This window comes from Stenella coeruleoalba (assembly GCF_951394435.1).
Source record: "Stenella coeruleoalba genome assembly, chromosome: 4".
Lineage (NCBI taxonomy): Eukaryota > Metazoa > Chordata > Mammalia > Artiodactyla > Delphinidae > Stenella > Stenella coeruleoalba.
The window spans coordinates 142685657-142713024 of record NC_137149.1 but is presented as its reverse complement, the minus strand read 5'-3'; the positions used below and the strand labels follow the sequence as shown (position 1 = coordinate 142713024).

Genomic DNA, 27368 nt, shown 5'->3' with positions numbered 1-27368 from the left:
GATCTGAAATTTAACTGAATCTTTTTATCACTGTGAACTCAATCAACAGACACTAAAATTATAACTAAAATATAGGGAGAGTGTCCAAATCCTCTGGATATTAAGGGGCCCTCTGAGCACACAAAAAGACAAGAGAAATGAAGATCTTGCCTAAAACCCTTCTTTTCAGAATGAGAAAGTAGGCTCAACGGCTTGCCCCAAGATTGGGGGAGGCAGGAGGTGCGGGCCAGGACCTCACAATTCATTTGAAGACATTTTGCACATCTGAAAGATATGATCTCAACACACCATTGTAAAGCAATTATACTCCAATAAAGATGTTTAAAAAAAAAAAAGGGCATGAAACCCTTAAAGACAAATAAATAAATAAATAAAATCTTTGCCCTTAAAAAAAAAAAAAAGAGATATCTTATTTCACTCTGTCACCCAACCTGGCTTCTAGAGCATATGGTTAATTTGTGTTAAAAATAAATAAAGGAATTTAACTTATGCCAAAAAAAAAGTGATATGAACAGATTGTCCACAACATGAATATACACTGACTGGTACTTCTGATTTGAATTCAAGAGTATGGGGTTTGCACATAACCACTTTTATATTACATCTGTGTCTTCTTTCTTCCACACAAAGAATAATGATTCTCAACACTCGGGAGATGATAGAATCTGAATATCTCATAATTATTTCTTTGTTTTATTGCACATTACATACATAATAATTTCAGAGTAATAAAATATTAATACTACCATCACTAATATGATTACTGAAAGTTAAAAAGAAATTTTTTCAGTGCAGCCACTATGGAAAACAGTATGGAGGTTCCTCAAAAAATTAAAAATAGGGTTGTCATATGATCCAGCAATCCCACTCCTGGGTATATACCCAGACAAGACTATAATTCAAAAAGACACATGTACCCCTATGTTCATAGCAGCACCATTTACAACAGCCAAGACATGGAAACAACTTAAATGTCCATCAACAGATGAATGGATAAAGAAGATAAAATGGTATATATATCCAGTGGAATATTAGCCATCAAAAAGCATGAAATAATGCCATCTGCAGCAACATGGATGGACCTAGAGATTTTCGTACTAAGCGAAGTAAGTCAGAAAGGGAAAGATAAATACCATGTGATACCACTTATATGTGGAACCTAAAATACAATACAAATCAACATATCTATGAAACAGAAACAGACTCACAGATATAGAGAACAGACCTGTGGCTGCCAAGGGGGAGGGGGCATAGGGGAGGGAAGGAATGGGACTTTGGGATTAGCAGAGGCAAACTATTATACATAAGATGGATAAACAACAAGGTCTTATTGTACAGCACAGGGAACTATATTCAATATTCTGTGACCCACCATAATGGAAAAAAGAATATGAAAAAGAATATATATATACATATACACACACGCAACTGAGTCATTTTGCTGTACATAAGAAATTAACACAACATTGTAAATCAACTAAACTTCAATAAAATTAAAAAAAAAAAAGATACGATCTGTACATATCTGCCCTTCACATATATTGAGCCATTGGTCGGGACATAGTTTAAATAAGTTAATAAGCTAAAAAAAATCCTACTTCCTTATCAGAGCCTGAAAAAATAAAAATTAACGTGTTCATTGTTTTATAAGCACTTATGGGTCATCATTTGGGAAAAAGTGGGAAATTTTAACGCTCTAGACTCTGCCAATTTCATTTCTTTCCCACAAGAGACTGAACCCAAATTGGCAAATACAATCAGGGCCTCTAGAGTGTTTGAAATTTAAGGCATTACTTGCCTTGTAGAGATGCATTTGCTAGGTCACAAATCTATGAAACTTAAAAATATCAAAGCAACTCCCAGCAACACACCTAGTACCCACATCTTGGTTTCTTATAACAGCCTCCAAAACAAGGAAGCAGAGTGCCTTGGAGAAATGGTTGATGCCAGGGTTGGGGCATGGAAAATACAAAAATGAGCCTGGAGCATTTCATGATACCAGAAAGTAAGGAAATGCTTTTTAAAAAACGGGGATAGGGAGGTGGTATGTCAAAAGGGCACAGGGGCCAACCTGAAAAAAGAGCTCCCAGTGGCTAAAGATGGAACAATTTGAGCAGCAAATTAAATAATGATAGTATCGGATTATAACCTATATAATAAAATAAATATCCATGAGTCTATACTGACACAAATAGTTGAATAAATAAATGGTGAAGGAAAAGCTCTTCCTTACAGAAGAATTCTCTTTAATAAACATCGAAGGAATGAGAAAAACAATTTTTAAATCACCATTAGAACAACACAGTACCATGTACATCAAGTTCCACCAATGGATGCTAAAACTAGTGAATAAAGATTTAAGGAGAGGGGCTTCCCTGGTGGCTCAGTGGTTAAGAATCCGCCTGCCAACTCAGGGGACATGGGTTCGAGCCCTGGTCCAGGAAGACCCCACATGCTGCGGAGCAACTAAGCCTGTGTGCCACAACTACTGAGCCTGCGCTCTAGAGCCCATAAGCCACAACTACTGAGCCTGCGCTCTAGAGCCCATAAGCCACAACTACTGAGCCCGTGTGCCAAAACTACTGAAGCTCGTGTGCCTAGAGCCCGTGCTCTACACGCAACTGCAATGTGAAGCCCATGCACCGCAACTAGAGAAAGCCTGCTCACAGCAACGAAGACCCAATGCAGCCAAAAATAAATTAAAAAAAAAAAAAAGATTTAAGGAGAAACAAGATATTTGCATGGTCCAAGTTTCTCTCCCAAGATATCTACTAAATACAAAAGGAAAAATGATAACTTTCCATCGGAGACCTGACAAACAGCACTTAACCAAGGTCTACAAAAGTCTTAAGACATCATGTACCTCTGCTATGATGCATTGGGATTACTTCTAATATTTCTGCCCAAAATGGATAGCTTCAATCTAGTCATGAGAAAATACTGAGTACTAACTGAGGGACATTCTAAAAAATAACTGAACAGTACGCTTCAGAAGTGTCAAGGTCAGGAAAAACCACAGAACAGAAGGTTGATGAGTTGACATAGTTTGGAGGAAACTAATGATACACAACAATCAAACGCAATGTTAACTCCTAGGCTGGATCCTGAACAGAAAAAGGAGAGTGAAAAGCCAATGAAATCCAAGTAAGTCTATAGTTTAGTCAATAGCATTTACCAATGTTAATCCATTAGTTCCGACAATGGTACTGCAGTTTACGTAAGATGCTATAGGAACTCGCTGTACCATTTTTTTTGCAACAAGTCTAAAAATAATTCCAAAATAAATAATGAAATAACCCCAATATTTTTCAATGTTTATAACGCAAGTGTAATATTAGACTTAAATTGCCATCTTTGCTCTTTAAAACCAACCCAGTCACGACTGTATCTATTCTGAAAAGCATTGTTTTATAAAGACTAACACATCAAAGATCTCTTTCCCTTGTTTCTCATAACATATGGAGGGAGAGGAGAACAGCAATTTGATTTTTGTTGAAAAATTCAAACCACTTGAATTTTTGCTTGCTTCCACTTAGGAAGCAAGATAGAACACATCTCACTGGGGGAGAGGGAAGGTATATATCTAAGGATGAAATCAGAACACAGTGAGGGGTTTGTAGCTCCAGGAAAGAGCTAAAAGTAGCAAGGATGGATCTACGCTGTAGCAACTGGAATGAGTCACCTGGCCCTAGGCTGCTGGTAATAACTGGGCGTAAATCAACATTGCACATGTCAAACATATTGTACTCATAGCTTAGATTCCGATGGAAGCAGTGAACGGTTTGGCATGATAATAACAGTACTATCAGATTTAAGGTACGACTTAAATTAGGTTTTTAACTACAGTTAGCCCACGGCTTTATGGTTTCTGAAGTACACGTGTTCTATTTGAGGTAACTATCATGAGATACCCTGGAAAGACATGTAACAGTCTCCCTGTGTTATGAAACAGGAGAAAGGTGAATCAGAAAGATTTCTAAAACAAGGTACATGGCTGGTTTGCAGAACCCTTCACTGATGGGTCAGATAAGAATACTAAGTGTTCTCAGTACACCTGACAGTCTGTAGAACTAATCTGGCATTTTCAACTAACCCATATTCCACTTGTGGACTCAAAGAAAATCAGACCTCTCCCATTCAAACTCATATATTCTCTGGTCCCATGAAGAAACTGTGGCCCAGAGAGATGACAAGACTTCATCAAAAGTAGAAAATGAAGAAATGGCACAGTTGATTCGACCTAAGTTAGGTCTGGGCCTCCCTACTCCCACCAGATCACAGGCTCTTTTCACGTCCCTGCATGCCTTTAAAATGAGCTGCTCTGTGAACATGGAAGGAAACAGAAACAGATGACCAGGCTAAGTTTAAAAGAAAAAAGAAAGGAAGGATTGGTGAACTTTAATAAAGTTCAACACAGTCTTTTTGTCCCAGCTATAAATGACCCTGTGAATTCTCAGCCTCCTTCTCTATAAATATGAAACTCCAATATCTCCCTGAAAGGTTTGGTGTGAGCAAAAAAATGAGAATGAATGTAAAAACCACCTGCAGACCGCAAGCACTCACCACAGTTAACGGCCGCTTTTATTAATTTTGAGGACCTGATAATCTTGTCTTAAGGCATTCCAAACTAATATGGGATGATGGAGGAAAAGGAGGAAAATGAAACACTTTCTTCTCCCTTTCTAAGGATCCTGTTGTCCCTCTAACTTTTCTATCCCTCTTTCCCTTCCCCCAGGGTGGGCCCAGGGTGCGGCCAGGGTAGGGCTGTGCAGGACGGGAAAAGAAGAGGCAGACCTCCTGTGCAAAGGCATCCGAGGTGTGGGTACCTCTCAGGCAGTCTTTATTACTCTTTCCTTGTGAGACACTCATCTCAAGTGTCTTCAGAGAGAGATCATAGGGCCTGCTGCTTTCTAGAGACTTCCATTTTTATGCCTCTGGGTAAAAACTCAATGCCTGTGAAATGACAGAGAACTGCCTAATGCTACCTGGGCCTAAGCACGAATTTCCAGCCAAACCTTGTTCTAAAGAGTAACAGGTCTGGACTCCCCTGGTGGCACAGTGGTTAAGAATCCGCCTGCCGATGCAGAGGACACGGGTTTTGAGCCCTGGTCGCCCATGCACCACAACTACTGAGCCTCCGCCCTAGACCCCTTGAGCCACAACTACTGATCCCACGTGCCTAGAGCCCGTGCTCCGCAACAGGAGGAGCCACTGCTATAAGAAGCCCGCGCACCGTAGCCCCGCTTGCCGCAGCTAGAGAAAACCCACGCGCAGAACTGAGGACCCAACGCAGCCATCAATAAATAAAATTAAAGAAAAGAAAAAAAACTCTCTAAAAAAATTTTTTTAAAAAAAGAGTAACAGGTCTTTTCAATTGCAAGCCCAAAGGGACTGAGCTAGTGAGCAGCGTTTTCAACGGGGTTTCTGACCTTGCCAAGATTTCATTCCACCCTTCTTGCCGAAAACAAAACTTCTTCCTTGAAACTGGGATAAGGGCAGCACTTCTGCTTTACCCACACCCACCAACCCCAATTTAAACGACAGAACACTACTTTCAATGCTACGATTCTCTGGACGTTTTATTTATTTCTATAAACAAGCTAACTGTGTGGCTCAAAAATTAGATGTCCACTTTCTAACAGTCTCCTAGTGAAGGAGAATACCGGCTTCCAAAAAACAAGAGGGGGCGAGGGGGCTGCGGTGAGAAAGGGGAGTGAGTGTTAATGGGTTTTTAGGGGAGAGGATGATGAAAATGTGATGACTGCACAGACTGTACACTTTACATAGGCGTGAACTCAATGATATGTTCTCATAAATTAGATCTCATAAAACTGCTGTTGGGAAAATAACACAAAACTATGAGGCCCAATTCAGCTAGACAGTTTCTTGGTTCACATCCTGGAGTGAAGTGGGAACTGATTTTTTAAAGGATAAACTTTAGCTTCCTGTAGACCTATAATATCCTATATCCTATAGAGAGGATGGCCATTCAAGTTCTTTAGTTTTCACTAAAAAATCTCAACCCTAACCTATAACCCCAATAAGCAACAGAGAATAAAACTTCCCACTTGATATCGACTGCTGCCAAACTGCTGTCAGAAGGGGGCTTCCCTCGTGGAGCAGCGGTTAAGAATCCACCTGCCAAAGCAGGGGACACGGGTTCGATCCCTGGTCCGGGAAGATCCCACATGCCGTGGAGCAGCTTAGCCCGCGAGCCACAACTACTGAAGCCCACGTGCCTAGAGCCCATGCTCTGCAACAAGAGAAGCCACCGCGATGAGAAGCCTGCGCACCGCAGCTAGAGAAAGCCGACACGCAGCGACGGAGACCCAACGCAGCCAAAAATTAATTAATTAAATTTTTTAAAAAGCTAGAGAGAGAAATACAGAGTATCTGAAGACATGAGGTCCATCTATCCCTCTATAAAATCTAGATTTACCCCCAAATAAGCCCAAACTATCGAACTGCAGCATTTGTGACCATAGGGGCTTAGGAACCTACAAGCGTTTCTCATAATACTTACGGCAAGGAAAATGACCACTACAGCAAGCAGTCCTAGAAAAGGCACTATTGGCATGTACTATGGGATGGGCACCCAGACTCTCCCACCGCCATCCTTCAGTCTCCTCTGCATCCTTCTGTGACACAAGACATTTGCCTCAGAAGCAGATGCCAGGAAAATCTTCTCTAAGGATCTCATACATTTCCTGTCTTTATCCTCACTGAATTGTGTGACTGATCGGTCCCTTCTTATTTTAGCTTCCAAGGCGTCACTTTAATTTGCTGTCCACATCCATTCTAACGTGCTCCCCCATGGTGACTCTTGGTGCATTTTACTTTCCATCTGTAACACTTATGCTTGCCTCAAATTGTTCTTGAATGCTTAATAAAAATAATACAGAAATTGATTTTGGCTGTTCAGTGTATTTTCATACCATTTTGATGCAACACAATGTCTCCTATGGGAGCTCTTGCTGAATGCCCAGGGTCTGGAACAAAGATGACCAGTATACATTTGTTACTATGAATCTTTTTTTTTTTTCTGAAAGTGTAATGAGCTTTTATATTTCTACTATTGGGCAAGAAAATAAAATGAGGCAACACTACAGGTATTTTTTTACCTGTTGGCTAGATTTACAATCTAACTTTTTGGTCATATGTTTCTCTGTATTGTTCTAACTTCTCCAGTATTATTTTTAATAAGTATTGAAATAAGCTGGTTAATTTTTTGAAGTTAATCATTAAAAGTCAACTACCCACAGAAAAATTACAAAAGGCAGCTCAATATAACTCTTTGGCAAACCATCCAAAGTTGTGGACGCATTTTATGTCCTGGGGAGAAAAGACATAGAATATATTGGCTAATCCCTTTAAAAGCACCAATATTAACACATTTCTCTCCTATTCCCATACTCAATAAGTTTTAATCCACCCAGTATCAACTCTAGCTTCATACATTCGGGGAAAGGCAAGAGTTTTACCAACCGGCTAACACACACTACCAGACACGGAATCGGGTGCACCAAGACACTGTTTTCTGGTTAAAAAAAAAAAAAAAAGAGTCTATATTTTCAGTCTGTTTCATACTTACTTTCAAATGAAACTGGCTGGGAGGGACTAATTAAAACCTAGTCATCTCAGTTGTACAGTTTTCTATTCTCTACCAAATGTATACACGCAACAGCCACGGACCTTTCACGGCACACACATCCCAAACGGCTTTCACAGTTTACTCGCTCAGTTAAACAGTGGTTCAGTTTAATTTAACTAAGGGCTTCCGTCTCCGGTGCTGTGATGCTCAGAGGCAGAGCACTAACAATCATTTACATAAACGCTAAGCTGAGTCAGCTGGACCTTCCAAACATACCCGACCGAAGCAGCTCCCACTCAACAAGGAGAGCAAGCGCCCGCACTTACGCGCCCCTTTCCAGGCGGCCTCCTTCCAGCGTCCGCCCAGTCTGGCTCCCTCCTGCGCCTGGCGCGCGCGCTCCGGACCCGGCGCGTAGCGGCACAGGACCCAGGACCCAGGACCCAGGCCGCGCCCGCCGAGGGGGCGACGTTCTCCGACCGACGCCCACGCCCCGGCGGGCAGCCCAGGCGCCGCGCCCGCGCGCTCCCCGCGAGCCCCGCACTCACCGGCGCCGCGGGCCGGCCTGGGAAGGCGCTGGCCCGGATGACTGTCACCGTCAAGGGGAAGCGGGCGACGAGCGGAAAGAGCGCAGGGCGGGGCCCCTCTCTCGCACCCCGGCTCCCTCGGGGTCGGTGCCCGAAGGCCGGCGGGAGGCGTGGCGCCGCCTACCTAGCCGCTGATAAGGGCCCGGCGCTCGGGCGGAACGCGGGCGAGGGCTGTGTGAGCGCATCCAGCCTGGCGCTGGACCACACCGTCACCTGCCTGCGGGGACCGGCTGACGGAGATGACTATCCCGGAGTCCGCAGGGACAAAGCCACAGCTCCTGTCCTCCGGGGCTCGCACGAAACGGACTGGGGCGATTGGCCCTGGAAGCCCCAGGACGCTCCCCGGGCCGATCAATACCTGGTCTGACCTGGATGGACTTGGCCACTCCCGGTGTCCCACGCTCCTAAGCACCAGGGGAAGCGGACACCGAGTTTTGTTTTTCGGATTTTATTTTTTCTGTCTCACGTTGTCCACCCCCAGAGCAAGTAGGCGGTCTCTAATGAATGAGCTTCTGAGAAATCAGGTGTGCGCGCCCCAGGGCCAATAAAATCAGGAACTGAATCTAGGGGTGGAGGAGACAAAACTTGCTGAATGAAAATAGTACTATGAACAGTTTAAATGTGTCCCTCACACTCCTGTAATAAATATCAGTACTTCTGTTCAATACACTGATGGTGTGGAAAAGCTGGAAAGTGTGCAGATTCAGGAAGAGAGTTCCTCACCTCATCCCAATACGTTCTTAAGCTGATCACTGCCATCAAATTGTTTGAGAAATTCAGATTAAAGCCAGCATTTCATAAATGTATGGCATTATAAAGAGTCATTTTAACTTATAAATTAGCATCTTACTTCGGGCTAATTATTTTCAAATGCCCTGTCTTCTCATTTTGTGTTTGGGTATTTTAGGTAACAATATTAGGGAGGGGGGAACCTGAAGACGATGGTCCTAATTTTACATATGAGTCACCTGGTCCAAAGGAGGCCATTTTACACAAGGTCAAAAGTTAGGCTAAATGGGTGACTCAGTTTCTCAGACCATTGCCCTCTGTTCTCCCTGCTCTCCACCTCACAACCTCTCTGAATAGAGTAACTGCCCAGTATTCATAGAGCCTGGTTATTCTTTTTTTTTTTTCCTCCCTGCCGCACGGCGCGGCATGCGGGTTGCAACCCTTAATGCCTGCAGTGGGACTGCAGAGTCTTAAACACTGGACCATCCGGGAAGTCCCTGAATGTGTTCCTAATCTGGCACTTTTTCTTTTCCATTTAACTAAATTTTTTCTCTCTTATTACGTATCAAGTAAGAAAATGAAAATCCCCTGTAACCCATCAGCCACATACCATCTGCTTTTAGTCTTTTTCTCTGCATACATTTTTTTTTTGAAAAAACAAAATTGGGTTTATATACAAAGTACAGGGATGAACGTCATCATCTCTGGAGTCAGATAGCCTGTGTCTGAATCCTGGCTTTCCCAAACGCTGGAGACTTGAACTAGTTACTTAGTCTTGAAGTGGTTATTGGTAATCAGGGGAAAGGATCTCTCAGGGTAGTTACAGAGATTAAATGGGACAATGTGTGCAAAGTCATTAGATAGCAGTCGATAGCAGTAGCTGTTATTATTTTGTAAAACTGCTATATTGCAAACATGGTTCCCTGCGGGCACATGGTATTCAGTCCTCTTGTTATGTACCATAATTAATTTAACCAATCTTCCTATTATTCACAAAACATCTCTGCAGCTGTGTCAAGGCACACTCAGGTAAATTCCAGACAGGGAATTGCTGAGGCAAAAGTATGCTCATTTGAAAAATTTTAAGACATACAGCTAAATTTCCCACAAAAAGTTTGTGCCAAATTCAGTCTCCTAACAATTTAAAGATTGCTTGTTGCCCTAAATTCTCACAAATACTAGACAGAATAATAATTTTTTTTAATTTGATATGTAACAAATGGCATATCAGTGTTTTAATTTATATTACGTTGACTTACAATAAGCTTTTTTAATGTTTAATGATCGTTTGTGGTTTATTTGTAAATTTTCAATGTAAAGTTTTCCCCCATTTCTTTCTTTTTTCTTTTTTTAAAATTTATTTATTTATTTATTTTTTGGCTGTGTTGGGTCTTCGTTTCTGTGCGAGAGCTTTCTCTAGTTGCAGCGAGCGGGGGCCACTCTTCATTGCAGTGCGCAGGCCTCTCTTGTTACGGAGCACAGGCTCCAGACACGCAGGCTCAGTAGTTGTGGCTCACGGGCCCAGTTGCTCCGTGGCATGTGGGATCTTCCCAGACCAGGGCTCAAACCCGTGTCCCCTGCATTGACAGGCAGATTCTCAACCACTGCGCCACCAGGGAAGCCCCCCATTTCTTTCTATTAATTTCTTAGATGGCATAAGTAAACAGAAAGAGCCTGGATCTCTGATGATATCACTGACCTGCTGGACCATCTCCAAGCTGGTTGAAGTCACTGTCACGTTTTAGGTGCCTTGCAGTCAAGCCACAGAATTATCAAAGTTAGGATTTCTTTACAGTCCCAACTGGAAAGCTTTGGGGCCGTCTGGAGTCCACACCCTTGACGCACACATTGGAGATCTTAAATGGGCGCTGGAAGGCCTGAGGTGTCACCATGTGTTTTTGTAGGCATAACTAGATGATTCAAAACAGATGCCTTCAGGTAAAGGGAGCCGATAGTCTCAATCATGAAGTCATTTGAGTCTCCCTTTTGAAAACTCCAAAAATAACTGGGAGACTTGTCGGGGAGAAGGGAAGCATAGTACTTTCCAATCATCACACCAGTGAGGGGTGTTTGCTTGTATGGTTCTAACAGGGGTATCAGTGCTTGACGGAATGTCAGCAACAGACGGTTACAAATTTGTTTAACGTTGATAAAGGATATGATTTATATATTATATAGAATGGCAACCAAAGCAAAATCAAAAAGTCTTCTCATTAAAGGAACAAACTTCCTGGGCCTAGAACTCCGTCAATCAGGCACTCTACTACCAAAGCTCTTATATGGACCTATGAGAAGCTCTCTTCATCCTTCTCATAGGATTCTTAATATCCTCCAAAGCTCTCTGAGCCGCCCTGAGCTCTCAGTCTATCTGCCTGCCTGGCCACCAAGTGCAAGGAGCTGGTGAGGAACCAGTCCATTCCTCAGTGCTTACTCCAAGCGGTGAACTCAGGGTCAGTTCCCCCTTAGCAAGTTCAGGTTTCAGGCAGGGCTTATTATGGGCCTGGGGGCATTTGGGTTATGTATATAATGTTTGTACTGGATCCCAGTATATTTATTTTCATTACTACTTAAGTTGAAGCAAATAAAAAACGGTGCAAGAGGCCATAGGCACCATGACCCCCCATGGCTCTGCTTACAGCTACCAGGGGCCTTTGACTCACTCCGTGAGAGACTGTTTGGTCTGTAGTTGCTTGAGCACTGACGAGTAAGGGATAAAACAGGAACAGGGTATAGACAACTCTTCCCAAAGGTCTCACTATAAAAGGAAGGTGAGAGAAAGGAGTATACCTAAAGACTATCTTGGGGTTCAGAGAAAATATTTCTTGTTTGGTTTAAATTACAGGCCAGAATATGTGTCCATGCCAAGAGGACAAGCCATAAAGAAGAAAAGGTGGTTAACTGCTATAATCAGGTACCTTAGAAAGTAGAATGGAATTAGAATTCAGACGAATTAGTGTTAGAAAAGCCAAAAATATATATCTTTTTTTTTTTTTTTTTTTTTGCGGTACGTGGGCCTCTCACTGCTGTGGCCTCTCCCGTTGCGGAGCACAGACTCCGGACGCACAGGCTCAGCGGCCATGGCTCACGGGCCCAGCCGCCCTATATCTTTTTTTAATTGTGGCAAAGGGGAAGGGAGTCAGGAGGTGTCCTCATGTAATAATTGTTTTAAGAAGGGAAAAGAGAGAAAATTGAAAGAAATGTATGGCCTACAACTCCACCTTCTTTCTGAAGTTGGGGGATCTGCTGAGAGTATGGGCGCGAATGAGAAGATCAGGGATCTGAAAAAATGATGAATACTAAAGTAGGCCTGTATTCATTTCCTGTGGCGGCAGTAACAAACTACCACAAAACTGGTGGCTTTAAAGCAACGAAAACGTATTACCTGGCATTTCTGTAGATCAGAAGTCCAACGTGGGCTTCACTGGGCTAAAACCAAAGCTGTTAGCAGTTCTGGGTTCCTTTCTGGAAACTCTTCCAGGTTTCAGAGGCTTCCTGAGTTCCTGGGCTATGGCCCCGTCCTCCAGCCAACAACACAGCATCTCTCAGACCCTGCTTCTGCCATCACATTTCTTTCTCTGACTCTCATCTTCTACCTCCCTCTTCTACCTTTAAGGACCCTTATAATGACATTAGACCCGCCAGATAAACCAGGGTAATCTCCTTATTTTAAAGCCATCTGATTCGGTAACTTAGCACAATCACATTCTGGGTATTAGGACATGGACATCTTTGGCAGGTCATTATTCTCCTTACCACACGGCCCTAAGGAAACAAAGAAGATGCACATGTGGGGACCCACAGAGCTCCTATGAGGACTATTTAAACTGAAGCCATATGAGATACAGCTGTTGCAGAAAGAAGCTTTTTTTTTTTTGTTTTTTGAAGCTACCCTTATCTGACTAAAAGCAGAGCCTTCAGAGAGTAAAGCTGCTATAAATCCCCTCAGAGGAGCTTCAGTGCCTGGTAGAAGACCAACCACGCATACCTGGATAAGAAATTGCGTAAACCAACATCACAAACTGTCATACTTCTTTCTTTCCCTAAAAGCCTACTTGTCTTTCCTAAAAGTCCTTTGTTTTCCCATAGAATCCCTTTCTCTCCACCCTCCTTTCCCCTATTAAGCTGGTCTGTAAGCCCCAGAACCTGATCTTTTCTCCTTTCATCGGTTTGTGGTCAATTAACTTTCATTCCTCCCCCAGACCCACTAGACCTATTGGCAGAGGAAAAGTTTTTCTTCCAAGGGACCCAGAGAGAGACTACAGAGCAACACCAAGGACCCCTAAGACTGGACTCTATAAAAGTGGTGCTCTCAAAGCCACAAATGGGCATGGCTTTCCCAATCACAAAGAAGTAAAGATAGAGCGGGTTAGAAGGTTGAATTAATTCGAGGATGTGGTTTTGCTGGGTGGGTAAGGCAATAGAAAAATGGAGCATGAGTTTGAGCGGGTGAAGTGATTCATCCTAGGAAAGTGAATCCAGGAAGAGACAGGTAGAAAGGGAGCCTATAGCGGGGTCACTTGCAGGCTGAAGAGCTGAAACTGGACGGTGAAGTCACTGAATAGGAAGCTGGCATAGAATATTGGCACTCCAGGATTTGACAAGGTCCCATGGTTTCAACGTGACAGTAAAATTCTGGAAATGGAAGGAAGGTATATTTACCTTCTAGTGCTGAGAACCTGCCATCAGTTTACCATCTTAAAACAATACTCATTAATTATTTCAAAATTCTGGAGGTCAGGAATCTAGGCGGGCTAGGCGTGGCTCTGCTTAGGGTATCATGGGGCCAAATCGAAGCATGAGCCAGCCCGGCTCTTATCTGAAGACTCTTATTTGAAGAATCTACTTCCAAGGACAGGTCGTTGGCAGAATCCAATTCCTTGCAGTTTTAGGACTGAGGTCCTTGTTTCCTTGCTGTCAGTAAACCAGCTGCTTCAGGCTGCCCACATTCCTTCTCATGTGACTCCCCTCCATCTTCAAAGCAGGCTCTCAAACTTCTAATCTCTTGGATTTCGCCTTCCTCCTTTTGAAGGGCTTGTGTGATTACATCAGGCCCATCTAGATAATCTCACTATAATCTAGATATTTTGGGGTGAACTCATTTGGACTTCAATCACAACTTCACATTTACTCAGAGCAGTACCCAGATTAATGTTTGGTTACATACCAGTGGAATCTTGGACCCTGGGGGAGAAGGGGATCTTTAGAATTCTGCCTACACTGAAGATTAAGTTGAGAAGATCAAATAGCACAGAAGCTAGGGTGATGGGTTGGTCATCTAAATAAACACAGACTCTGCCAAAGTAGCGACATCTTGGAAAGAGGAGAAATACCAAAACCGGTTGTCAATGTTTTTATAGGTACGGAGAAGAGAAGAGAAGAGAAGAGAAAAGAGAAGAGAAGGTGGCATTAATACAGAGAGAGACAACATAAGGTGGGCGGGGGGCGGGCAGCAGGGGATGGTGGAGGTGTTGAGGCCAGATGTGCAGCCGGACCACCTTGATTCATATAATTTTCTTTATATAGCAGACAAGAGACCAAATAACTCATTTGGTTGTAAAGTTCACAGAGGTAGTCAAGCCCTAAAAAAATGAGCATAGCAGAGGAAAAAATGTATATAATTAGGTAGGTACAGATAATTAACCTGCAGAGTTTCAAAGTGGGACAGAGGTTGTAACATTTGTCCCTGCAAAACAGACTGAAAGTTTAGATGTTGAGAGTCCACTGAAGTAAATTTCACATACCTATAAAGTCTTTAGTTGAAGTAAACTTTTTTTTTAATGAAGTGAACTTTTTAATGGAAGTATAACACACATATAGAAAAAGTACAGAAAATCTAAGTAAACAGCTTGACGTGTATTTACAAAGTAAACACACTTGTATATCTGTTACTCAGATCAAATATATATATATATACACACATACATATTTGTGTATGTTATATGTCAATTATATTTCAATAAAAATAAGCAAACAAGCCAAAAAAAGAAACCAAAATAGACAAAATTCATGTACAGTGATAAAAGTAAGATGAGTAGTTACCTTTGAAAAGGGCAATGACTAGGGTGGATCATAAGGGAGACTCCTGGGATACTGATAATAAACAAACAAACAAAAAAATATATATGGGGGTCTGGGTGGCAGATATACAGGTATGTTCACTTTGTAAATATACATCACATTGTTTACTTAGATTTTCTTTACTTTTTCTGTATTATGTTATACTGCAATTTAAAAGTTTACTTAAACATAGGACTTTATGGATATGCGTCCTGTGAAAAAAAAGATGGGGAGATGCTAGATTAAAACAAGTTGATTAAGTAGGTTTCATCATTGCAGAACATGCATACAACATTTGTTCATGGAAACTCTCCATCAAAGAGCAGTTCAAAGGCTCCATTCTCGGTAATGTACTAATAGAAATGGGAGAGTATCTTCTGGGGCCAAATTATGGAAGGCTTGAATGCCAAACCAAGGAATGTAGACTTACCTTGAGAGTGAGAAAACACTGAAAGTTTAGTGTAGAGGGATGCCATTGTCAAAGTGGTGTTTTAGGAAGATTAATCTGTTCATGTGTAGAATGGTTGGGGGAATGTGGGAAGGCGGTGATCAGTCTGGAAATGAAAAAAATAAAGACTGAACTAGAGCAACGATGGAAAAAATTTGTGAGGAAAGAGACACAAAAGAAACATCATAAAGTAAGAATTTACAGTTCCTGGTAATGGATAAAATATTGAAAGTGAGAGACAAAAGAAGCCGGAGCTGACTTTAAGATCTCAAACCTAAGAAGCTGAATACCTTGTGGATCGTTAATGGGAATTACTAAGATAGAAAGCATGTCTTCCACCTAAGTGTATTTCCTCAGTGTTGCCTTTCTCAGGGCCTTGAACAGACAAATACTTGATATTTATTGACTGAAAAATAAAAGTGAGTTTATCTTACGTAATGCAGGGGTGTATCTACCCTTACCTGAATGTTGTAAAAATGGAAGAGGGTTTCATTGAGACTGACCTTTTTCATTTGATACATTACTGACTGCTATAAACATTTTATTGCCTGTAGAGATAAGAGTTCATTCGTGGAAGCCTGGGAGCAACTGAAGTTAAAGTGTAATCAGCATTAAATGACACACGATTCATTATATAATGCCTTAGACTTTTTTCACTGCTGGCTGTCATGCCATCTATTATAATAGTTAATATCAACAGAGCCAAAACCTTACAGCCTCACCCAGAACGACATCTTAGTCTTCGCTATGTCATCACCCATATTAGACCAAGAAACATACATTAATCATTCTCTGTGTAACAAAGCCAACAGCCAATCTAGATGTACCCAAGGTTCATCTCACCGCTACAATTTTTGCTATTTGACCCTTGGGTGCCTCACTTTCTTACCTCAAATTAAGGATGATAATACCTATGTCACTGGGTTGAATAAAAATAAAATAATGTATATTTGGAAAACATAAGGTAACCTCGCTTTTTACCCCGTACCAATAATAACAGCTAATGTTTACTGAGTACTTGCTGCTTGCCAGACAGTGTTCTAAGTACCTTTAGGTTTTGTGCATTTTTTTTTTTTAAACCTCATCTCATCTTCACAACAATGTCCTTAGTGGGTTCTATTAAAATCTCTATCTTGCAGATGATGAAACTGAAGCATAGTGAGATTATGCAACTTGCCCTAGGTCAGACAGTAAATGACTTATGCTCCTTATTGCAGATATAAGAAATAAGGACACTATTATTTCCTGTAAAAACTGCTCAAAAATTTCTTTGAAGAGAGAATGTAGAATAAATTCATTCACCCTTCAAAATCCCCCTCAGTCACAATGGATCAAAGTAAAAGAAGAAAAACAAAAAAGTCCAGTCGGTTGCAAAACCAAGATGAGCATCTCCATGAAAGGAACCCAGAATGTTAATTACCAAGCTTGTGGGTTGAAGGCCTTGAGTCTAGAAGCAGGTAATGGTGGTAAGGAGTTTGGCTGAATAAAGGGAACTCCAATGACACAAAGCAGGGGACTGGAGCCAGGCTCTCTGCTTGAAGCCTAGAGTAGTGAAGGGTCTACCCACTTATAAAAGGGTGGAGGTTCGTGGGACAAAGCACCGCCCAGCTCTGCCTGGGGCTCTGTGATGTGGATGGGAATGTTAAGACAGAGACAAAGCACCTGCGGGGTGAAGCTCCCGAAGCCCATCGTGCCTCCCCGCGCCTCCCTAAAGGGGGGCAGTGGACACCGAGAGCCCCTGGAGTAGACCTCTGACTGTGAAGCGCCTGGTCTCCCCTGTCGCCTCTGGGAAGGTCTCTAACACGGCTCGTAACCTGGGACGCCTCCACGGCCCTCTGCTCAGTGACACGGCTTCCCCAATCAGATTGTTTCTCAACAAAAATGTGAGATTCGGGCTTCCCTGGTGGCGCAGTGGTTGAGAGTCCGCCTGCCGATGCAGGGGACATGGGTTCGTGCCCTGGTCCGGGAGGATCACACATGCCGCGGAGCGGCTGGGCCCGTGAGCCATGGCCACTGAGCCTGCGCGTCTGGAGCCTGTGCTCCGCAACGAGAGAGGCCACAACAGTGAGTAGGCCCCCGTACCGCAAAAAAAAGAAAAAAAAAAAAAGTGAGATTCAAGCTACAATCCTAGCCTTGCCCCACCTCAGTAATTTGTAAGACTGATAATGAAAAAAATTATGTTGATCCTTAAAAAAAAAAAAAGTGCTTTTAAGTTCCGGCTAGGGATGTAGCCAGTGGGCTGCTCCATTTGTAGGAAACAGGAAGACACAGATGCAGTCTGTTGGGCCTTCTTCCTGCTTCTCTGTGGCTCTTAATCCCCCTTAGGATGTCCACATCTTACCTCCCTGTGGCTATACTTTGGATAATTTCCTCAGATATATCTTCCTGGTCACTAATACTCTATACAGTTAAATATTTATTTATTTATTTTATTTTTGGCTGCGTTGGGTCTTCGTTTCTGTGCGAGGGCTTTCTCTAGTTGCGGCGAGCGGGGGCCCCTCTTCATCGCGGTGTGTGGGGCCTCTCACTATCGCGTATACATTTCTATTAATCTTTCGTTTAACTTTCTATCCATTTGAATTCTTAATTTTAGTAAGTTTCTTTTTTTTTAATTTCTAAAAGTAATATTTTGTTCTTCTTCAAATTGGCCTAATTATTAGTCTCCTATTCTCTCGCTCATGTTTTCAATGCCCTTTTTAAATCTGAAAACATTTCAAGCAGACTTATTTTTAAATTTTAATTCTGATAATTAATTATAAAAGCTGACCTCTCTGTGGTTCTAGTTCTGTTATCTGTGGCTTGCTGGATTTCTGTTTTATAATATTTTATTGTGAGTTTTTTGTTACCTGTCTCTAGGAAATTCCTTGAGGCCTGGTTGAGGGTATGCTCATCTGGGAAAGTCTGTTTTTGCTTCTCTTAGACACCTGGGGATATTACCTACCCTGATATTCCTTAAATTATAGGCTTGTGTTTTGGGATCATACAAAGAAGGTGGACTGGGTCCCAAACTACCTGAGGTCTGGCCAGTGGCTACAAGTTCTCAAAGGACGTGATTTTTTTTTTTTTTTTTTTTTTAACTTTCATTCATAGCCCAGCCCAAGATAGAAATGTGTTCTTGTGGTTCACCTTTGCAGGGTGGGTTTCCATTTTAGTTCGCCCTTTCTGAGGGTGCACCTCTCCCGGGCCCAGGCATTATGCTTCTATTTTATGTGAATTCAGGCTTTGTCCCTGTCCCCTCTGTGCAATGCAGTTCAGAGTCTCAATAAAAACGACTGTAGGCCTCAGGGTATCCAAGGCTCTAAAATTTAGTTTACTCCATTCTGATCTTAGTGGACTCATCTAGTCATTTAAGAGTGGTTTTAAAATTTTACCAAGCATTTTTAGATATCATGTAGCTGGGTAGTTTCAGGGTCTCTAACTGCAGTATCACTGAAAATAGAAGTCCTCAAATGTATCTGTCATCTTCTTCACTTTTTCTTCCTACTATGGAAATTTGCAAGCATTTCACAAGTAGAAAGAACAGTATGATGAATGCCTATGTGCTGATCTCAGCTAGTAGCCTCTCTTTGTTTCATTGATACTTCTCTTTTCTCCCTCTCCCACAGATTATTTTGAAACAAATTTCAGAGGCCAAATAATTTTATTCATAAATATTTTCATATGTATTTCATACATATTTTCATATGTCCAAAGATATGGACTCTTAGTAATTTTCATATTTATCTCATATATCATCTTTCACCAACTCTTTTTTTTTTAATATTTATTTATTTGGCTGCATTGAGTCTTAGTTGCGGCACATGGGATCTTTGTTGCAGAGCGCCGGCTCCTCTCTAGTTGCGGTGTGAGGGCTCAGTAGTTGTGGCAGGCTTAGCTGTCCCACGGCATGTGGGATCTTAGTTCCCCGACCAGGGATCAAACCCGCGTCTCTGCATTGGAAGGCAGATTCTTAACCACTGGACCACCAGGGAAGTCCCTCACCAACTCTTTTAATTTAAGCTATTTACTTCCTTTTTATAGGCAGATTATAAATATAATAATTAAATCAAAGAGTAGGCTACAACGTTTAAAGTAAATTTAATTTTAAATGTCACACTTTCCCTAATAATGAAATGTACTTATCTTATGCCTAATTTCCTTGGAGTCATAGTATTTCTCCATGTGCCTTATCCACCATGCCAAGTGATGACAAATATCCTTGACCATTAAAGAAGTCAGAGCAGAGAGCATCCATGAACTCTAGATGGAAAAAAAAACCAACTAACAACAAGACCCAGCTGATTAACAGAGAGAGAAAAATAAAGAACTCTGGAAAAAAATAAGTAAAAAGATTGGTAATATGCATTAAAATACATTTATATAGAAAATAATACTTCTCACCATGGAAATTATGTTTATACACATAATGTAACTATTATAAACATAAAAACTTACAAATCTTAAAAGCTAAGGGGGAGGTGAAAGGAGGTGGAAAGAAACATGAGTCATTCTCATCTTTCAAAGCAGGAAACCAACTGATACGTTCTTTTGGCTGCACTGGGTCGTTGCTGTGTGCAGGCTTTCTCTAGTTGCGGCGAGCACGGGCTACTCTTCTTGTTGCGGTGCGTGGGCTTCTCACTGCGGTGGCTTCTCTTGTTGAGGAGCACAGGCTCTAGGTGCGCGGGCTTCAGTAGTTGTAGCACGTGGGCTCAGTAGCTGCGGCATGTGGGCCCTAGAGCACATGGGCTACAGTAGTTGTGGTGTGCCAGTGCTAGGGTGCGCGGGCCTCAGTAGTTGTGGTGCACAGGCCTAGTTACTCCGCGGCATGTGGGATCTTCCCGGACCAGGGATCAAACCTGTGTCCCCTGCATTGGCAGGTGGATTCCATTCCGTTCATTTGTATCTTTTTTTTTTTTTTGGATTCTGCATATAAGCAATACCATATGATACTTGTCTTTCTCTTTCTCTGTCCGGCTTACTTCACTTAATATGATAATCTCCAGGTTCATCCATGTTGCTGCAAATGTCTGCCCATTTTTTTAATCAGGTTGTTTGTTTATTTTGTTGTTGAACTGCCTAAGCTTTTGTTTTTGTTTTTGTTTGGCTGTGCAGTGTGGCATGCAGATCCCAGTTCCCTGACCAGGGATCGAACCCTCACCCCTTGCAATGGAAGTGCAGAGTCCTAACCAGGGAAGTCCCTCTTTGTATATTTTGGATATTAACCCCTTACCAGATATATTGTTTGCAAGTATCTTCTCCTGTTCAGTAGGCTACCTTTTCATTTTGTTGAGAGTTTCTTTTGCTGTGCAAAAGCTTTTTAGTTTGATGTGGTCCTATTTGTTTATTTTTGCTTTTGCTTCCCTTGCTTGAGGAGACAGATCCAAAAAACTATTGCTAAGACTGATGTCAAAAAGCATACCCCCTGTTTTCTTCCAGGAGTTGTATAGTTTCAGGTCTTATATTGAAGTCTGTAATCCATTTTGAGTTTATTTTTCTACATAGTGTGAGAAAATAGTCTAGTTTAATTCTTTTGCATGTAGCTGTCCAGTTTTCCCAACACCATTTATTGAAGAGGCTGTCTTTTCCCCATTGTATATTCTTGCCTCCTTTGTCATAGACTAATTCACCATATTTATTTATGGATTTATTTTTGGGCTCTCTATTCTGTTCCACTGATCTATGTGTCTGTTTTTGTGCCAGTACCATACTGTTTTGATTACTGTAGCTTTGTAGTATACTTTGAAATCAGGACCCAATACCATTTCTTGAAAAAGACTGTCCTTTTCCCATTGAGTGATCTTGGTACCTTTGTTGAAAATCAAACGACCATACAAATGTTTATTCTTGGGCTCTCTAGTCTATTCTATTAGTCTATATGTCTCTTCTTATGCCAGTACTGCAATGTTTTGTTTTTTTAACTATATTACAAATTATTTTATTTGATCCTTTTAGACATTAAGACAATAATAATATAGTTTCTATATATTTTTTAAAATTTTTTATCAAAGTATAGTTGACTTACAATATTATATTAAGTGTACAACATGGTAATTTAATATTTTTATAGATTATACTCCGTACAATGTTATTATAAAATATTGACACTATTCCCTGTGCTGTACATTACATCCTTGTAATTTATTTATTTTATACCCAGTAGTTTGTACCTCTTGGTCACCTTTACCTGTTTGCCCCTCTCACCACTCCTCTCCCCTCTGGTAACCACTAGTTTGTTCTCTGTATCTGTTAGTTTGTTTCTGTTTTGTTATAATTGTTCATTTGTTTTACTTTTTAGATTCCACAGATGAGTGAAATCATACGGTGTTTGTCTCACTTATTTCATTTAGCGTAATACCCTCAATATTCATCCATATTGTCACAAATGGCAAGATTTCATCTTTTTTTATGGCTGAGTAGTATTCCTTTATATATATACACCACATCTTCTCTATCCATTCATTTATCAATGGGCACTTAGGTTGTTTCCATATCTTCACTATTGTAAATAATGCTGCAATGAACACAGGGATGGGGGTGCATATATCTTTTAGAATTAGTGTTTTCATATTCTTTGCATAAATTCCCAGAAGTGGAATAGCTGGATCACATGACAGGTCTATTCTTAATTTTTGGAGGAACCTCCATATTGTTTCCCATAGAGGCTACACAAATTAAATTTGGTTTGCTAATAATTTGGTTGAGGATTTTTGCATCTATGTTCATCAGAAATACTGGTGTGTAATTTTCTTTTGTTGTGTTGTCCTTGTCTAGTTTTGGCATCAGGGTGATGTTGGCCTCGTAAAATGTGTTAGGTAGTGTTCCCTCCTCTTCAAATTTTTGGCAGAGTTTGAGAAGGATAGGTATCAAATATTCTTTGAATATTTGGTAGAATTTACCAATGAAGCTGTCTGATCCTGTACTCTTATTTGGGGGGACATTTTTGATTACTGTTTCAATCTCCTTACTAGTGATTGGTCTATTCAGATTTTTTATTTCTTCATGATTCAGTCTCGGAAGGTTGTATAATTCTAAGAATTTATCCATTTCTTCTAGGTTGTCCAATTTGTTGATGGATAGCTGTTCATGGTAGTCACTTATAATCCTTTGTATTTCGGTGGTCTTCATTGGAACTTCTCCTTTTTCATTTCTGATTTTTCTTTTTTTTCTTTGCGGTATGCAGGCCTCTCACTGTTGTGGCCACTCCCGTTGTGGAGCACAGGCTCCGGAGGCGCAGGCTCAGCGGCCATGGCTCAAGGGCCCAGTCGCTCCGCGGCATGCGGGATCCTCCCGGACCGGGACAGGAACCCGTGTCCCCTGCATCGGCAGGCAGACTCCCAACCACTGCGCCACCAGGGAAGCCCCTCATTTCTGATTTTATTTGAGCCTTCTCTCTTCTTTCTTACTGAGTCTAGCTAAAGGTTTCTCCATTTTGTTATATCTCTTCAAAGAACCAGCTCTTAGTTTCACTGATCTTTTCTACTGTCATTTTAGTCTCTAGTTCATTTATTTCTACTCTGATTTTTATTATTTCCTTCTTTCTACTGACTTTGGGCTTCATTTGTTCTTTTTCTAGCTCCTTTAGGTGTCAGGTTAAATTGTTTGAGATTTTTCTTGTTTCTTGAGGTAGGCTTGTACGCTATAAACTTCTCTCTTAGTATCAATTTTGCTGAATCTCATAACTTTTGATATGTTACATTTTCATTTTCATTTTTCTTCAGGTTTTTAAAATTTCTACTTTGATTTCTTTGTTGACCCAACAGTTGTTCAGTGGCAATGCTTTTTAGACTCCACACATCTGTGATTTTTCCAGCTTTCTTCTTGTAGCTGATTTCTAGTTTCATTCCATTAAGATCAGAAAAGAAGCCTGACATGATTTTAATCTTCTTGAATTTACTGAGACTTGTTTTGTGTCCCCACATAGGGTCTATCCTTAGGAATGTTCCACGTGCACTTGTGAAGAGTGTGTATTCTCTTGCTTTCGGATGAAATATTCTTTATATATCTATTAAGTTTATCTGGTCCAGTGTTTCCTTTAAGGCTGATGATTCCTTGTTGACTTTCTGTCTAGATGATATATCTATTGATGTAAGTGGGGTGTTAAAGCCCCCTACTATTATTATGTTGCTGTCAAGTTCTCCCTTTAGGCCTCTTAATAATTGCTTTTATATATTTTGGTACTCCTATGTTAGATGCATATATATTAATAAATGTTTTCTTGATGGACTGTCCCTTTTATCATTATTTAATGTCTATATTTGTTTCTTATCGACTTTTTTGTCTTGAAGTCTATTTTGACTGCTTTGAGAATTGCCACACTTGCTTTCTTTTGGCTGCCATTTTCTTGGAGGGTCATCTTCCATTTCTTCACTTGGGGCCTATGTTTGTGTTGAGAGCTGAGATGAGTCTCACAGAGGCAGCATATAGTTTTGGGCCTTGTTGTTTTTTTTTTTTTTTTTTTTGCGGTACGCGGGCTTCTCACTGTTGCGGCCTCTCCCGTTGCGGAGCACAGGCTCCGGACGCGCAGGCCCAGCGGCCACGGCTCACGGGCCCAGCCGCTCCGCAGCATGTGGGATCCTCCTAGACCAGGGCACAAACCCATGTCCCCTGCATCGGCAGGCGGACTCTCAACCACTGTGCCACCAGGGAAGCCCGTGTAGTATTCTTTTATATTACTAGTAATTTCTCTCTTTCCTTAGTCAATGTAGCTAAAGATTTGTTGATCTTTTCAAAGAAATAACTTTTTGTTTCATGGCATTCTTATTCTCAAAAATACACCTACTTATAAAATATATACTTAGTCCATAATTTTATAACTGCTTACTTATGTATTTTCCTTACAAGAGTGAGAATTAATTTTTAAGGCCAGTTTGTAGCTTTATAATAGGTACTCAGTAAATTCATTGTTAAATGAATGAATACGTTTAAAGGGGTATACAGAAAGAAATGTACATAAATCATAAATGCAAAGGAGGCAATCGGTAGTCTGAGATAAATGTGCAAAGTTAACCCTCAAATACTGGACACAATACAGTTCCCTTAACCTCATGAATTTTGTTTTTTTCTTAGTATTTACAACAGTTATTGAGGTGGATTTCTATTTTTAAAGCCTGGTTTCTACAGAGTTTAGAGTTCTTCCTTACCCTTCTTTGATGCTTAAACTTTTTTATCACGAGCCAGCGAATAAATCCCTAGTCTTATCAGGAAATGCTGATTTTTTTTCACTTTGTACTCTGGCCTTAGCTGGACTCTTGACCCCTGATGTGTTTGTTTGTCCTCAAATCCAAGCTGTACCTCCAGGGTTCCATAAAACCTTGCACACAGGCGTTGCCATTAAGTCATTCAAACATTCAGGAGTTTATTTACAAAATTAGAAGGGCATTTGGTTAATTGCAAGGCCCCTTCCAACTCCATCAGTCCATGATTCTGCTGAAGATGAGTTACACAGCTCGCTGAGTTTAAATGCCGTGAAATGCTTCCTAGCGGTAGGTTTCAAATTATGGTCTGATAATCCTGGGGTACCATGGAGAGGCTTCAGGACTCCACAAATATGCAAATATTGTTTTTAAACTATTTTATGCAAATATTGTTTTTATGCAAATATTGTTTTCAAACTATTTTCACCATTAAGAAAATGAATGGACAAGTCACAGACTGAGAGAAAATATTTGCAAATCATATATCTCATAGACAACTTCTATTCATAACATGGATTCCCCCCCAACATAAATAACATTTATGCATTTGGGTTCCATTCTGTAAATGAAATTAAAAATGTAAATATTGCACATGCCTTTAAAAAAATGTATAGGATAGAGGGACAACTTGTATTCAGAATATATAAAAAACACTTACAACTCAATACCAAGAAGATAAATAACCCAGTTTTAAAATGGGCAAAAAATTTAAATAGACATTTCATCAAAGATCTATGAATGGCCAATAAGCACATGAAAATATGCGTGATGGTCATTAGGGAAATACAAATTAAAATCACAGTGAGATACCACTTCACACCACTAGAATGGCTATATGCAAAAAGACACAATAACAACTCCTGGTGAGAGAATCTGAAGAAACTGAAACCCTCACACATTGCTGGTGGGAATGTAAAGTGATACAATTACTTTGGAAAACAATGTGGCAGTTTCTTTAAAAGTTAAGCATGAATTTACCACGTGACTCAGGAAATTCACCCCTAGCAATCTATCCAAGAGAAATAACAACATATATTCACACAAAGGCCTGTAAGCAAATGTAGCATTATTCCTAATAACCAAAAATTGGAAAAAACCTGAATGTGCACCAACTGGTGAGTATAGATAAACAAAAGTTGGTATATCCATACAGTAGAATATTGTTCAGCAATAAAAATTAATAATTCATGCTATAAGATGGGCGAACTTCAAGAACATGCTAAGTGAAAGAAGCCAGACAAAAAGATTACAGGATTCAACTTAATGAGATGCCCAGAGAAAGCAAAGCTATAGAGTCAGAAACTAACTTAGTGTTTGGGGTGGGAAAGAGGAATGTTACAGACAGGCAAGAAAAAACTTTTTTTCAACACAACTCTTCCTATAGTGCATTCAGCAGTTATCAGTTACAGCATCTTGCGTGACTGGCTCAAAAGAGCCCACCCATATACTGGAATCGGTCCATAGTCCAATTAGAGATTTGTTTCCACATCCAAAGTAAGTTTTTGACTATGCTGATGGGGGATTCTAGGCACAGCATTGACTGGCGCCCCACTGTCACAAGGGGCTGACAGGCTTGACAACTTTATTTTTATTTTATTATAGCCACACCATGCCGCATGCAAGATCTTAGTTCCCCAACCAGGGGTCGAACCTGTGCCCCCTGCAGTGGAAGCACAGAGTCTTAACCACTGGACCACCAGGGAAGTCCCAGGTTTGACAACTTTGAATGCCATCAAGTTCCCAATACACTTTAACCAGTGCATAAATCTTCCAGTCCCAGATAGAAACAGAGGAGCCTCAACCTCTGTCTTAGGCCTGCTTCTTCTTAAAAGGAGAAAGGCCTAGGAGGTGGTGCTGAAGGCATTAGGTACGCATCAATCCAAACTGCACGGATCTCAGCAAGGGAACCTTGGTTCTCTTGGCCCTCCTCCTGCTGCAGCAGTAGGGTCAGCCATAGAGAACCGCGTGGGTTCCACTCCTGGCTCGCCCACACAGCCGGCAGGGCGACCTCCTCTGCTAGTCAAGGAAGAAACCTCTACAGTCTCATTGGGCTCTTGCCCAAACCCATCCTTTGTATCACTTCTTTCCAGCTTAGTGTAGGAATAGACCTGAGTACATTATGATGTAACTGACTGTCCCTTGTCACCACTTTATCAATGAGGTCTGCTACCTTCCAGGGCCTGTTCCATACCTGCTTAGTCCACCAGGTATGTCTCACCTGTATTTTTTTTTTTATTAGTTATCTATTTTATACACATCAGTGTATACATGTCAATCCCAATCTCTCAGTTCATACCACCACCACCACCCCACCACTTTCCCCGCTTGGCGTCCATACGTTTGTTCTCTACATCTGTGTCTCTGCTTCTGCCTTGCAAACTGGTTCATCTGTACCATTTTTCTAGATTCCACATATACGCGTTAATATACGATATTTGTTTTACTCTTTCTGACTTACTTCACTCTGTATGACAGTCTCTAGGTCCATCCACATCTCTGCAAATGACCCAATTTCATTCCTTTTTATGGCTGAGTAATATTCCATTGTATATATGTACCACATTTTCTTTATCCATTCGTCTGTCAATGGGCATTTAGGTTGCTCCCATGACCTGGCTGGTGTAAATAGTGCTGCAATGAACATTGGGGTGCATGTGTCTTTTTGAATTATGGTTTTCTCTGGGTATATGCCCAGAAGTGGGATTGCTGGGTCATATGGTAGTTCTATTTTTAGTTTTTTAAGAAACCTCCATACTGTTCTCCATAGTGGCTGTATCAATTTACGT

The 27368-nt window shown here is 41.0% G+C and overlaps 1 protein-coding gene across 9 annotated transcripts in view; it reads right to left on the bottom strand.

Moving 5' to 3' along the window:
• Nucleotides 1-27368, bottom strand: part of ABCG2 (ATP binding cassette subfamily G member 2 (JR blood group)) — a 133152-nt gene that overhangs the window by 56989 nt on the left and 48795 nt on the right. Inside the window, exon 2 of one of the 9 annotated variants that reach the window (XM_079920885.1) lies at nt 15392-15515. The exons of 5 other annotated variants lie outside the window; for them this stretch is intronic. The gene's annotated coding sequence lies outside the window, so the exon portion shown is untranslated. 3 more of the 9 variants (XM_079920886.1, XM_079920887.1, XM_079920889.1) reach the window with 3 other exon arrangements.